General features: G+C 39.8%; 1 protein-coding gene across 5 annotated transcripts in view; it reads right to left on the bottom strand.

Annotated features, from left to right (window-relative positions):
- khdrbs2 (KH domain containing, RNA binding, signal transduction associated 2) overlaps positions 1–12,721 on the bottom strand; it is a 97,386-nt gene that overhangs the window by 63,701 nt on the left and 20,964 nt on the right. The window lies entirely within an intron of this gene.

The following is a 12,721-nucleotide window of genomic DNA, read 5'->3' as shown; positions in this document are numbered from 1 at the left end:
TTTTCAGCCATCTTTGTTTTCTTTTCAACTCTTCTTTCTACCATCACTCCTCTAAACATGCAGGCATTAAACCAGAAGTCATAGGAGTTGTTGGTGTAAGAAGCCTTAAATACCTCTTAACGGCTTAGCTTTTGTTGTTAGCACCCTCTATGCTATGTTTGATCAGCCTAACCAACCAGTGCACCAATGACAGCGATGTTGTACACGCACATGTTTGCCATAAACACAGAATAGCACTGGCTTGTATAGACTTGCCTCATGGATCGACCCATTGGCACTATACCCGATATCAGACCGATAGAGAAAACCATTAACCAATCAGTGCAGCTCTAGTATTGATCGTTTTTTTTTTTAATCTGGTTAATCATTTGACAACCGGTATGCGTGTGTATGCAGATCTGATGTCACTGAAATGCTGCTGTGACTGTTTGTTTCCTTTAAGGTTGTTTTGATTTCTTCTTCTTTGACTCGGTGGGCTGTGAAACTGAATTGTCCTTCTGGAATAAATTTAGTCATCGGAATGTGAATTTCCTGCTTCAAATCAGTGCTCGAGGCGTTGAGCTCGAGGCCGCATTAGCCACTGCTATTATTACACAACCAAAGTCCACACCGAACTGTACGCGCTTGTGTTGTTGGAAATTGTTGCACCAGGATCTTTTACGAATGCACAGAACAAAACAGGCAATATTTTATGCTCTGCTGCATACATATCCTTTTTTTTTTTTTTTTTTTTAGAATGCTGAGTCATGAAATCAACAGCCTGCAGGAGTTCAATGCTAAGTGTTGGAAATCTGTTAGAGTGCTGAAACAACTTAAAGCAAACAGAGCGCACCTGTCTCATAATATTGGTAAGTCCTGCTTCTATACATGTCGTCCATTCTTCCACTTTTTGTGGTTTGGCTTCATAAAAAGACATCATTTCAGAATCTTATCTTATACAACCATGTTCAAAAGGGAGTTCAGGTTTCGTAACAGACAGTCTGTAATCCCCAAAACATGAATATTAAAGACATCAGCTATTGACATTCATCTTCACTTGGTGACAGACAGCAGTGACTGAGAGTCCAAATGAATTATTTAAAGGTTTTGGCACAAAAGAAGCAAGTCTATAAATGTTTAAAAAGTGTCATTCAGTAGTTCACAGTTTTCAATGTGGTTGTTTTCTGTCTATAAAGCATTTGAAAACGTCTGACTGACACCTGACGTGGGACTCTCACAAAGACGAGAAAACGTCAAAATGAAAATGTATTTGCTGCAACTAAAGGACTGAACCAGGAGTAACATGTGAAATTTAGATGGACTTTGTTCCAGCTTCAGACTTTAGACTACTATCTTTACTACATAGTGTACCACATAACTATAAAAACAATGACTTTATTCAGACAGGACCTTTAAAACAAAAAGGTTTAAAAAGTTATTTGACATGCAGAAGAAGCATAAAAACATTAAAGCAAAATAAGTCTCAGAGCTCCCCAAAACATGTCTGTAAAGTTTCTAGCGAAAATCCACCCTGATCCTGTATTTGATCGTGTCTATAAACCCCTCTATTTCAGCCCTGCTCAGAACAGGCTGTTTCTGTGTCTGTAGCTTTAAATGCAAATGAGCTGTGTCTGACCACGCCCCCTCTCTGGAAGGAGATGTGGCTTGGGATTTCTCGCACTATGCCCAACTGTTTATGGTGGAAAGGCTGACGCAGAGGACAGAACAAATGGTGCATTCACGTGATGTAGGACACATCGGAAAAACGAGTTTCCGAGTTGTAAAATGCACATGAACGCCTGCTCAAGTCGGAAAAACAACTCGGAAACTCCTAAAAAGATTAGGTGCCCGACTTGACGACTTGACGTCATAATCGTCATCACATGGGGGGCAAATTTTTTTTTGTTAATGTTGAGGTACATTTTATGAATTCAAGAATTGCACATCAACTTTTGCTTTAAAATAACTTTTAACAGAAACATTCACACATCTTATTCGTAGCATCCACGACGGTTGTTGCTACGAAACATTCTGACTTTCCAAACTCATCACGTGAACTCACTAAATTTGAAAGAGTGATTCCCCAACTCGGAAACTGGGACCATCCAGGAGGAGCACATGAATGCAGCAAAACCCCTAACTGTGTGAGTGTCACCCACCTGGGGGAGGGGTTACTGCACTTTGTGATGTCATGAAGGGATAATCTCCAAACGGCCTGTTTGAGCACACATTTTCTGAAAAGTGGAGCAGGCAAAAGACGGAGAGGATGGACTTTTTTTTTCATAAATTGGGGGTTCATTGACAGACTAGAGACACATATCAGTGTTAGAAAAAAATGGTAAAGGGTATTTTGCATAATATGTGATCTTTAATAAAAAGACAGTACTAAGAACAAAATGGAATACGAGCTGTAAAAAACAACAAAAGGAAACTAAGGATAACATTATCCAAACACTGAGAAGAAAAAAAACAAGTTAAAATTTTAAAAAGTTAAAGACAGTATGAACACAACCACACATTAAAGCAAGTCCAACACTTCACTTAATTCCCTTTGGAAGATCTCTGAAGTATCATCACAGCTGAAGAATATTTCTACACATATTAAAATTAAGATTTCTTTGAAAACATTTGAGAACTGTCATGATTCAGTTCATTATTCTGCCACATTTTAAATTATACAAGTCATTACATAGCACTATTGAAATCAAAGCCCTCATTCTGATTTTATTTATAAAACCAGAATGATTTCTAGCATTCTTCTAGCAAGCAATAAAATAATTATAATTCCTCAACCTGTCAAGGAGCTAATCCTGCAGAGGTAATAACGACAAACTTTGTTCAGTTTGTTACTTGGAAAGTGTGCACGGTCGCTGCCTGTTAATGCTGTGCACTGGGGCTAGTCAAGATTTGCAGACGCCCTGAGGCACTTACTGCCGGGTTAGCGAGCTGTGCTATACTGGGGGAGTCCAGGTCTTGTCTGGTAGGAGGATTAACGCCTCAGGTAGAGGTTTATGCTTAAATGACAGCTAGGGTTGACTGCTCTGTGAGTGTGTTGGAGGACTGTGTGTCCTTTCAGCACAGACATAAAGACAGCAGAAGAGATGTGGAGGAGGTTTACTGTTTAACCGGTGAGTTTTTGAAGAAAGGAATCTAAATGATCTTAATGTTTAAAGAGATTGAATTCGTCAGTGTAAATGCTAATCAGAGGTGTCAGTTATCGTCATGGGGATTTCTATGAATATGAAACATCAGGACATGAGAACGGACAACAAAGAGATTGGCAGTTTGTGGGTTGAATACACATTGCAACATTGAACAGAAGTAAAGTGAAGTGATGTTGAAATGAAATGTCAACAACATCCACCAGTCAGAGAGTCTGTCTTGTGACAACACACAAAGTCACCTGTATGTTGTATGTCACTTCTTCTCCGACATGACTCCCCTTTGTCTTGTCGTCACAAAAAAAAAGACTCTCATACATGTCCATATAAGCAACTCCCACAAGTGTCCATGAGACTCAAAAAAACAAAAGAAGGTCAAAGATTTGTGGTATGTACTCTGGTGGTATACATATGTATGTATATACTAAAGTGCTCACGACTGTTTAATTCTGTGCAGGATATTTTCCCATCACAGTCATTAAGACATGAATGTTTTTTGTCTTTTTAATTCATTTTAAGAAGAAGTCCAGTCACATGTTCATTAACACATGACTAGTATTTTCCAAAGTTCATACAGTGGAAAAAGTCAAATCGCAGCAAGTGTATGTGTTTAATGTCTAGTCAAAAATATCTCATTACGTTTAATATATGCCACATTCACCTGAGAAGTCCGGATAAACATTTTATTTTAAGCTACTACATGCAAATGTTCAGAACGTTGTCCAGTTAAATCTACTTCAGCCTGCGGTCTTTTCAGGAAAATGTTGCACACTGAAGTAAAACGTGTTTAAAGTTACAATGCTTTTCACAGTTCCCCATTAAAGTGTAAGCCCTGAACTGCCACCCAGATGGCTACAGACACACACACACACACACACACACACACACACACACACACACACACACACACACACACACACACACACACACACACACACACACTCACAAAGAAAACAAAACAAATATCAAGCTTCCTGTTAAAAGTGACAAGCAGTATGAGCCTAGATCAATGCAGACATGAATCCAGCGATGCTAAAGGGCACACAAAGAGACGCGACGCTACAAAAGCTGTTTAAGACCATGAAAGTGTTCCAGACAGGCTGGATTGTTTCACTGTCAGAGCAGCACTTAGCTTTCCAGTTAGAGCGAAGGGAAAAAAAATCAATTCATACAATCTGAGCTCTTCTCTTGCAAGTCTCTAACAAGCACTGGTCTTTAGATGACAAAACTCTTTTATTGCATTATTGAAGAGAGGCTCCGTGTCGTCAACGCTGTAACTAAGGCGTCATTTCACTCTTTCAAAAAGCTATAATAGTGAGTGCAGGTTTTTATGTTGATCAGTGCTGTTTGAATGTTTATATAAAGGGCATTAACTCAAGGTGATGATGATATGGACCTGTGAATCTGAAATAAAGTAAAAGTAAGCTACTTCATTTTGTAGTAACTGTGTTGGGATACATACATCAACGATTACTCTGAAAACTCCTGCCTAACATTTGGAAACTTCAAGCTTTTTGTTTGTTTTCTTTTTTTGCACTTTGAGACATTAAAGCGAGCTGTAAACATAACAATGACATCGTCATACCAAATAACGTTTTTATGACCGATTTAGCCGTCACTTAGCAACATTAGCCTGAATTTGTTGATGCACATTGGTTTTACTTTTTCACCATCCTTTTTCGCTGTTTGTTGGCAGTTACTCCTGAGAACAATATCCACCATAAGAGCTGTTAATTAGCTAACGTTAAGCTCTGAATCAGCCATGTCTCCCAGTAATAATATTCAAGTACAACTTTGCAACAACAAACGAGTTGTGGTTGGAACTCAATGCTGACTGAATTTTGTTTTTCTATCAACATAATAAAAGTGCCTGTATGGCATTTTGCCAATGTGGATTTGACTATTTTGGTTCGATGTAAAGAGGCTGTAGTCCTCCAAGTGAGCGGCCCGGGTTCAGTTCTGACCTGGGGCTCCTTTCCTGCAAGTTATTCCTATCTCTCTCTCTCTCTCTCTCCCTGATTTCTGGCTTTTTCACTCTCCTATCTTTAAGTAAAGTTATAAAAATCCCCCAAAACAAACCTTTAAAAATTAGAAAATGCAAAAGCTACTGCCTTTATGTTGCTTATTTCATTACAAAAAACATATTGGGATATACAGTATATAGTGTATCACCATTAAGCAAAAACATATTGAGATATGATTTTTGGTCCGTATTGTCCAGCCCTACCGCTGACCAAACTTTTTGGTTCCCTGAAAGACGGGAACCAAAAAGTAAAAACATGTTCTGTGAAACCAAACAAAAACAATGAGCTGAAAGACGCTAAAACAGATCCTGGCGAGTTGCGTCGTAATTCTCTGTTAGCTAATCACTCAGCATCTTTACCATTCCACTGAACCATTTGATCCATTGTTGTTGATCAAAACAGATTTAACGAGGACGCTAAATGCTTTCCAGAGCATGCTTTACTTTATTTTTGTGTTCCCACGCCTCCCTGTTGTCGCACATTAGTTATTACAATTAGCCTTGATTTTCTCCAGCTGTGAGCGGCTCCCTCCATCTCCATCGCATGCTGCATTGTGGGACAATAGTGATAATCAGAAGCAAAAACAATTGAGGGAATCTACACCACATGCTGACATTGTCTCATTTCTAAGGTCTGAAAACAGTTGCATAGAGTTCGGACTTTGTTTATTCTAACACTGGGAGGCATTTTATCGTTATTATATGTCATGGGAAGCATTGTAGCAGACAAAGTCATCACACAAACACTGACACATTGGGATCCCAAAGTGGAGCTGTGATAACATCATACAAGTGCTTCATTTTAATTCCCGCTCTGTACGTCCCCCTCCTCGGTATTCAGCACTTATCTAAGCAAAACACCTTTCCTCTTGCCGGGCCTTTCTTTGGGACACTGACATCTCTGTGCGGACAAAAAAATGGAATTTTCCTCAATGGCTAGAGCTCGGCTGCAGCACTATTTAAAGGTCACAATAACCCGAGTCTGATAAGCTGAGAATTGTGGCAACCCACTAGGACAAAATACAATTTAAAGTGTTGAAAGTACCTGCAGAATGGAGAGTTAGAGCGCCCGACGGAGGTAATATTTTAAAAAAAACTAGCACGCTCAAATGTGAAGCAGGCAGCAGTATTTCAATTTATTCTAATTAAAAGGGCAAAAAATCATTTTAATAACACTCTCTCACACACACACACACACACACACACACACACACACACACACACACACACACACATAAAGACATAATAGTCCCAGCACTGGACTCAGACAAGCAGACAGTATCAGCCATTGAAAATCCATTTCATACCCCAAGGTTATGAGATGCTAATCAAGCCGTCTCATTAAACAGCAGAGGATAAATTCTAGTTAAGCGATAATTAAAATGTCTGTGCTGATTATCTTACTTTTATTTATTTTTTTTGCTTAGTAAGAAGCGAAACGTACAATTCCTACGCTTAAACGCACAGTGCGAGTGTGTCATTTGTTTACATGTCGACACGGGAGAGGTGCAGATGTTCCTCCCTTTTTTCTCTCTTTAACTGAGCTCAACCCCGTCGTCAAGGTTTCATCCCTTCAGAGGAGACGGAAGATAAAAAGTGATGCTGAGGTCACTGGAGCAAGAAACCAAGGCCAAATATCTTTATCCTGACAGGCTGTGAAACCACATCACACCTAATGCGCATTTTACAGAGAGTGGTGCACAAAAACACACACGTCCTCCCGCTTTGAAGGATGCTGGAGTCTAGTCTGTAACAAAAAAAACATGTTGGTATCACAGCTATGAGTGTACACATAGTCAAAAATAAGTACAACATTAATGTACACACAATTCCTTTTGATTTAAACTCCTTATTCTGGAACATTTCAGTCCAATTATTATGCATTTTTACTGGCAGGTTTGGTTCAGCATTAATCCTGTATTGACTTTATATATTCCTTTGTCAGCTCTGCAGCGTGAAGATAAAAATAAATTCCCCGGCGCTGACAGGTGTAACTGAATTTATTATTCATGTTGAAGATTAGTGTGACAAGTATAATTTACTTCTGGTTTTCAGGTGCACCTCGTGGATGATTGGAAGATGAGTCTGTGAGACGTATAAATTTAATGTCCTTATCAACATGTTACGCAGGGGAAATTTATCTCCCAATCAACTGGGGTTCCACTGAAAGAAAAGGAACCTGTAGCTGAAAAGATTTTAAATAAACAAGTTAATGAAATTGTCTTGTCACATATCCTCAGAGAGATCTGATGCTTTTAATGATACTGTCCACATTCTGGATTTCACCATTTACTCTGTTTTGTTTTGTCTATACTGTGATGTAACTCTGCTGTCATTTCAGACCCAGCCACTCCAACCTGTCGGCCTCTGTGCTTGTAAAATCGACTGACCTGCACATCCCTGTTGCACACCTTTCCCCCCTTCACCTTAATAGCTCTCAGTACGTTTAACCAGCTCTCTGCCAGATTCTCTTTGTGTTTAGTTGTCGCTTTCTGGCGTTAATTAGTTCCTCAAACTTGTTCTGGACCCAGCTTGTATTTTGGATTTGCCTCTCCGACAGGGATAGCCTCGCGGCATGGGACGGCGCCAGGATTTTTTTTTCTCCTGGTGCTGAGGGGGAGCTTGACTAATATGTTGATTTTCATGAATTCCTAGTTACTCTTTCAGTTCTCTCTTTTTATGTTCACATATAAGCACACATACACACACGTGGGCTAGAAAGATTTGTGATGGGCCCATGACGCCCCTAGCCTCGGTGTAGCACCGTGCTTGCCTCGCACTTGCATTATTTTTTTCTAAAAAGTAAATGTTGGTGGGCCTTGATGGCCTAGTGGTTAGTTTGCATGCCCCATTTGGAGAGGCTACAGTCCTCAAAGCTGGCAGCCTGGGTTCGAATATGACCTGTGGCACTTTTGCCGAATGTCATCCTCCACTCTCTCTCTCTCTCTCTGAGTTCTGACTCTATCCACTGTTCTGTCTCTGTAAAAAAGTCATAAAAAGAAAAAGAAAAATCCTCAGAAAAAGAAATATATTTTTTTTATTTGGTAAGAAAAGTGCTTTCTGACTCAGCATCAAACATTTGGCCCATTAATTGGAGGCCTGTGTATCATGGCCATGATCTCACACCATTTGAATGCAGTCAGATGAAACTCAAGCTATCTATCAGCTTCTTTCAGAATAATTGATTGCGGGGAAAAAAAGCTTTTGGATTCTTGTCAGGAGAATATGCACTCTATTTTAATGACGTTTAATGCTGCAATATCTTTCTCACATCACATATTTTGTTGTAAACTCAAGAATGCATGTTGGAATTGGCTCCTATTGGATGTTACAGACAATGCAAACCCTTCCCCCCAAACATAATCATAGCGGCACATCAAAGATGCAATTAATAAATGAAAAGATTAGATACAAGATCTTCAGTGGATTACATTTCATCATACTATATGTTCAATTTTACGGTCCGGCATCCAGATTCAGATTCATGTCCATTTATGGAGAAATCTCATAAAAGAATCCCTCAAGGGTGTAATCATGTGGATAATGGATAAAAAAACCAATGTATGGCCACCTTATTTTAGTGCATTTATAACAGTGTTGACTTAAAATTATGTTCAGGCTCTACCATCCTTAACTGCACAGACTATACTAAAATAAATGATACCCTACATCATACAGTTGAGATGAGTCATAATTTGCTATTTGTAAGTTTAAAGCTTTATTTGGGGCACTGCATGTATACATAGTTCTTGCTAAATACACAGTCACACTGTATTCTTTCTTTATTTCATCATAAAGACTTTTTTAAAGAAAAAAGGAAAATTAGCACTTCATTTGTAAACATCGTCATCATTAAAATCCACCCATTCATTATCTAAATACGCTTGTCCGGTTCGGGGTCCCGGGGGGCTGAATCCCAGCTGTCATTGGGCGAGAGGCAGAGTGCACCCTAGACCAGGGATGGACAACTTTGGTCACAGCAAGGGCCACATTAATTTAATTCTCCCTGCCAGAGGGCCAAATTGTAGTTTCCAAAAAACGATCACAGTCAATTATGTCTCAAATTTAACTCAACATATGCCAGTGATCAAATATTATTATGGACATATTTCTGGTTTTCATGATTTCATGGCAGATACTGTCATGTTTTCTTCACGTTTCAAATAAATTGATATGTAAAAATTGACCTGAGGGAAGGCCAAGTTGAGGGTTGATGGGGGCCGTCAGTTGCCCACACCTGCCCTAGACTGTTCACCAGTCAGTCCCAGGGCTGACATATACAGAGACAGACAACGAGCCAGTCTCACATTCACACCCACAGGCAATTTAGAATCACCAATGAACCTAAAGAGCATGTCTTTGGACTTAAGGAGGAAGCCAAAGTACTCGGAGAGAACCCACACATGCACAGGGAAAACATGCAACCCTATGTTCTTACCCTAACCCTAGAACCATCATCAATAAAATGCTCCCTAAAAACTACCCAATACAACAGAACACGACTAAACAGGCAGGAGAAGCACAGGTGAAACTAATAACACTAATGAGCGCTCACATTAAGACATGTCAGTAAACCTGCTGCACAGCCACAGTCCTGTAACTGGTCCCTTGAATCTCAGCCAGTGTAGAAGTCATTAAGAACACCTGTGCTTTTTCCTGCTCTGACACATGAAAATGTCGCAGAGAACAGCCTACGGGACCCTAAACAGTCTGTCAGAGAAACCATAAAGAATGATTTCATCAGTACAGCTTGTTCCACAGTGTGATGACATTAATCCTCTATGTGCCACCTCGTCAAATCGGAAACCATGCAGAAGAATTCTCCCAAGTAATAATTTAATTACTTTGAGTTTAATTACATCGCGGCAAGAAGGCAGCTGTAAGCAAGAGTGAGCACAGTTAGACCAATGAAATGTTGAAGAAGGGATTTATGACATGTTGAGACTGTGCACCAACCACCAGTGACAGGAAGTATGGTCGGTAACGGTTGACGTGTGTAAAAAAAAAAAAAGCTGTGACAGGAAGTGAGGTTCCAATTCCAGATGTCAGAGCAGAAATAGTGGTATGTATTGATCAGTAAAAACTCACAGGAATTATTTTCTGTGTAGCCAAAATGTATTTTTCCCATACAACGTGTGATGTCAATGTTTATCAGAACAAAGAGAATACAACAAAAGACCTACAGTCTGTATTTTCTGATCTGTCGTCCAGCTCTTTACATTTGTTATGTAAATGATAATTGCATGCAACATTATTGAAGAAATTCAGAATCAATTGGCAACTAATTTTATGCTGCAAAAAGTTGTAATTCCAGATTCATTTTATTGCGGCTTGGCCTTTTCTTGCCCCCCCAATTCTTCAAAACATCAACATCTGGTCTCACCCTTGCTTCAAGGCTCCACAGCAGTTGGCTATAATAAGTATGCACCCTCCTCTAAGACTCTGAAAAATTAAAGCAGTCCAGCCTGCAACCTAGTAAACATAATTTGGTCAGATTTAGAAGAAAAACAAAAAAAAAAACAGCACGTCACAGTTAAAGACTGTCAGATGTGCAACAAACATAAACATGTGGTATGTGAGCGACAATCTCTGGTGTTTAAATGAAGCCAATGAAGTGAACAGAGCTGCATTTCCACTTGAGGCTGGCTGCAAAGGCCAAGGAAGGCTTTGTATTGAAGGGCTGTTGACTCAAATCACAACGGTCAGAGGTTCGTCAATAAACGGATCGCGGTGAGCAGAAAAAAGTTTTTCTCCGGTGTTGACACAAGTTAAAGCTCAACATTATTAGTGCACCTCTCTCTACACTTTGTAAGACAAGTTAATTAGCTCTGTTGAGCAAGTGCTACTGCCGTGAAGAGCCTTCTCTCGTTCCCCGCTTGTCTTCATGAGCGACAGGGAAACAAATAGAAAAGGGGCGTCAGGTAGTTAGGACACTCCAGTAGAATCAAGCTGATATTGTCACTGACGCTGACTTGCGTTGCATGCCGTTAGGACAGGCTATTGGGATGGGGATGAGCTACATGTAAAGTCATTTTGGTGTTAAGTTTTGTCATGTAAATGTCAAAAACCCTGATTTGAACTTTTTGATTTCCTCTACAAACTTTCTGATACCTCTCCTCCTTGTGCGATGTGCCTTTGAGTTTCTTCGTGTGTAACCATTAAGAGAAAGTGCAGTGTTACCAAGATGGTTAAGATAGTGACACTGCACTCTTGTTGGGTGCTGACTGTGCAATTAGATCCGCAGGAGCTGCTCGGACAACAGCACCGTCCCTCTGGACTGCACTGCTTTGCTTACTTTGCAGGGCCGCTCCTCCTATATATTCATTACGCAGGGGCAGGATTTTGAGCATATGCATTGTAGATTTTTCTATTTATTTATTTATTTTACCATTTTATATAATATTGCAAAATATATTTTTTATATCACAGAGGCTCCCTGTTTTCTTTTTTTTTTATTTCCCTACAGCAAGCTCTGCTGGTTTTCATCAACAATCTAATCAGGAGTTTTTCACACCTGAAACACCAGGTGCATACAATTAACCAGCAGGTTGAGAAACTCTCAATCCATCTATAATCATTTCATTTGGCTTCCAATTTATTCTCCAGGAGGAAACATTGGTATGCTTGACATTATCCATGGAAGAAATTGAGAGACGCTTGCTGAAGAAATAAGCTGCCTAACAGGTATTGTATGTGCATTAGTTTACTTTTACTCCCTATGCAAGGGTGAGCCATACTTTGAAAATGTTGCTGAAAGTCACAGTCCCACGGAAAAAAAAAGTCAATTTTCACAACTAAGAAGTTCTCTGGAAGTAAAAAGGGTAACAGTTGGACGGAAATAGTCAGTTAATGAGGCAGAAACACAAGGACAGAAAGATATCCCGGAGTCATTGTGGCTTTTCTGTTCCCCAAGGAGCTTTCTCAATTGGCATTCTTCATAGATTTGAAATCAATTTAATAGACTGAGGAGTTCCTGAACACAGCTTAATTACTTTCCCCAACACTGATCCTGAAGAGGAAACAGCAAATTGATTTCTATGGAGTGTCCTGAGGGGCTCAGTGGGCTAAAGTGCACCGCCTGTGATCCTGATGCTCAGCTAAATGTTCCTCTGCCCATCCTATCAGCCTCTTCTCCCCCTCGTCCCTCTCCGATAACACAAACAGAACCAGTAAATTACATTTGAAACATCATTTAACTGTGAAGTGTTTGTGTTAAGTTGCTCTGACTGCATAACAACAACATCAATGGACGACTTAAACTAAGAGAAGGACTTGACCTGAGAGTGTGAGACAGAAAAATAAACTCTGACAGAGTTTTGTTGAGGATCCCTTCTCTGGAACTCCCCGAGTGCTCGTACGGGGAAGGGACAGCAAGAGGGAAAAACCACTTCAAACTAATGCTTGGAGACCAAAAAAAAGTGTGATAGTGCTGGTATAAAGAAGAATGGAGCCTCGTTAGTTTATATGATGACAGGTGCCGGCAGGGTCAAAAGAAAATCTATGATCAAATTTGTTGAGACGGGTTTGCACACACAAAAACAAAGAAAATAAATGGTAT

This window comes from Labrus mixtus, chromosome 6, assembly GCF_963584025.1.
Source record: "Labrus mixtus chromosome 6, fLabMix1.1, whole genome shotgun sequence".
Classification (NCBI taxonomy): domain Eukaryota; kingdom Metazoa; phylum Chordata; class Actinopteri; order Labriformes; family Labridae; genus Labrus; species Labrus mixtus.
This window is presented reverse-complemented; position numbering and strand designations above follow the sequence as displayed.